The following is a 3293-nucleotide window of genomic DNA, read 5'->3' on the forward strand; positions in this document are numbered from 1 at the left end:
AGGTAGGGCTTCTCGAAATTCCTGCTAGGGCTTACTTTCAGGGGATGTCTTAATTTTGCATAAATAGGGTAGTAAGCTACTTGGCCAGGTCCTGTAAAGTTTACTATAATGCAGTTTTACTCCATCATGAACCCTTTCCAATCTTGTGTCAGACATTGGCATTTTCCAGTTCAGGCCCAACGGTGGACATTGTCCGACACAGGAAGAAGTGGCTGCTTGCTAGGGGCGCAGTTGCCAGATCTAGTCCAGCACATTAGCCCCTTTAGATCAAAGTGTCAGACTTAAGGTGGCCACACACGATACAATAAAATGATCTGATTTTACGTTTATTCGATAAAAACGATAGGATCTCCCGAAAAAAATCGAAAGCTTTTTTCCATTCGACTGAAAAATCCGATCGGATTTCTCGGTTTTTTTCGATTTATATCGATCCGGACTGCCGGATTTTGTTCTTCAATCTTTCTAAAGATTGTATGGTGTGTGTTAGATTGCCAATTTATTAATATACACACCCTAGAAATTTTGTCAGAGTATCCAATCATTTTTATCATAATTGGGGAAAAAATTGAACATATGTGTGTGGTACATTGGTCATATTTTTGAAATGTTACAGTCAGAAAAATTGATTGCAATTCTTAAATTGAACAGATATTTAAAAAATTGTATGGTGTGTGGCCACCTTAAAGCTGGCCACTAATGATCCAATCTTTTTCATCCAATCTTACCATTTCTATGTAATATACAGTAAGGTAACTGCCTGAAGTCAGGGCCGGTTTAAGCAACAATGGGGCCCTAGGGCAAAATAAACCTGCCCCCCCCCAACATATACCACGGAACAAAAATCGGCATTAGGGGACCTTTTTTGCAGCTGGTATAGTCAGGGTGTGAAGTCCCAATCGGTCGGAGCTCCACATTCTGGCTATCCCAGCCTGCATGGGGGACCCCACATAATTTAAAAAAAAAGAATTCCCACACTCTAAACATAAAAATTTTTTTTTTGGGAAAATAGGAAAAAAAATGCCAGGGATCTTCATGCAGCCATATTGCGGCTGTATAGCAATCCCTGGCCAAAGCGCTGCGGCTGCGTATAGACCCCCTGGAAACCCCGTCAGGAAATTTATTGCTCTTTCTTTTGATACATGTAAAATTACACTACCGTTAGGTACTAAAAGTGACATTTACCGCATTTAAAAGTATACTTTTTTCCTTCGAAACTTTAAAATCGATTTTCTCAAAAACTATAAGGTCTTTTAAAAAAAAAAAAAAAAAATTCCTCTTATTCCCAATGATCTCCTTAACATATTCTGCAAATTTAGGGTTTCTAGAATTTAAGGTGGATTTGCTATTAACCATTGAAGTCGGCTGGTTTTTAAATGTGTATTTTTTTCCTTTGAAACTTTAAAATCAATTTTCTCAAAAACTATAAGGTCGATTTGAAATTTTTTTTTCCTCTTGTAGCCACTGGGGGCCCCTACAAGCTCTGGGGCCCTGGGGCAGCTGCCTGCTTTGCCTCTATGGTAGCGCCGGCCCTGCCTGAAGTATCCATTCAGTATATTTACTCAATTTACCCCTATACTACATAGATTTGGTAAGATTGGATGAAAAAGATTGGATCATTAGTGGCCACCATATGTCCATACCTTGATTACCGCCTGCCCCATCTCCTGCATCATGCAATTCAAATATTACATGGGTGCAGTTTGGCTCCCTGCTAGGGGTGCCATTGCAGGATCATGAAGTAGATCATAATATAATGGGCACCCCACTTGTGCGGTCAGGGGCTGCACTCAAAGCCCTCTGTCTAGTCCGGCGTGGAGTCAGGCAGTGTGGATCATCAGATCCCTTTCTGTATCACAATGCGCTGTGTAATATTATTACCCTGACAGATGCTCCATCCCCTCTCTCCCCCGATGCCAGGTTAAAGGGAGTTCCAGTATCTAAATATACATATTCATTCTAAGAAAGGAAAGGCTACTCTATGTGTTTTGTGGCATGACTTCCACTTCTTCAGGATCAGATTATGAACATCCTTGAAAAACCATTCAATTGATTCCTATGTAAAAAACAGGTTGCACAAACAAACCATAAACACATTCAGCCATGAGGGACCATTCCAGCATCAATTGGTAGAAATAAGTGGGAGGAGGAGCCTAACAAACTTCTTATAAGGGCCCGTTCACACTTAAAATCGCAGAACGCCGGCGATTACCGCCGGCATTTTGCGGGAGTGATTTTCCCGCGATTAGCGTGGAAAAATCATTGGACACTGCGGCCGTTTTGGAGCGATCGCGATTAGCGAGCTATGCACACTAATAACGATTGCAAATCGCGGAACGCACGTCGCCGACAAACTGCTGCATGCAGCGCGGTTGCGGTTATCGCTAACCGCAACCACGGCAGTGAGAACACTGCCACTCGCTACATTGTGTAGTGGTTCTTGCAGAACCGCTAGCGGTTTGCCGTGAGCACGAATCGCGCGATTCCCGCTCAGGTGTGAACGGGCCCTAAATATCTCTAGTAATTTCCGAATCAGTTCAACAGCAGTTAGGTTTGCTTGAGCATCTGTGGGATGTTCTGGAAAAATAAGACCACTCCTACTCACAACATAAGCCTGGAACACATCCAATTTTGATCGTTGGCCAATTTGACTACTTCCATGTAGTACGAGAGCTTACCTACACTATCTATTCTTAGTATTCAAAGTCTTTTGACCCTCATATTACATGGAGCTGGCAAAATTGGTCAGTGATTGGCCAATCACAATTGGATTTGTGTATGGGCCTTTACAGAACAAAGACTCTACTGAGGTATTGATGCCAGTTACCACAACACACCTTCAGAAGTCTTGTGGAGTCCTTGCCTCCATAGATCAGAGCCGTTTTAGGAGCACAAGGGTGGTGTTTGGCAGGGTTAACTGGTACACACGTGCTCTTTTGATTTGCCAATTTTACCACATTCATGTAGCATGAGAGCTTTCCGGTACTGTTCATAGTAGGCCTGTTTTTAGGAAAAGATTGAATTGCACAATTTGTTAGAAATTGCAATTTCGATTTTCAATACACAACGATGGATCAGCACACTGATGGTGAGTATGAGTTCCACCAGTATAGGTAGCCAAGTATAGGTGCCCCCAGTATAGTTTAGCCAGTGTATAGGTGCCGCTGCTGTTACCTACTCCGCTCACGGCCATCTCCTCAAGTAACTTCCAATTACATTTGGTCTCACCGCATTATATTGTCACGTGGTGAGCCACAGGGAGGAGTCAACGAGTGGTGCCTAGTAATGCTGGCCAC

This window comes from Hyperolius riggenbachi, chromosome 8 (genome assembly GCF_040937935.1).
Source record: "Hyperolius riggenbachi isolate aHypRig1 chromosome 8, aHypRig1.pri, whole genome shotgun sequence".
Taxonomy (NCBI): Eukaryota; Metazoa; Chordata; class Amphibia; order Anura; family Hyperoliidae; genus Hyperolius; species Hyperolius riggenbachi.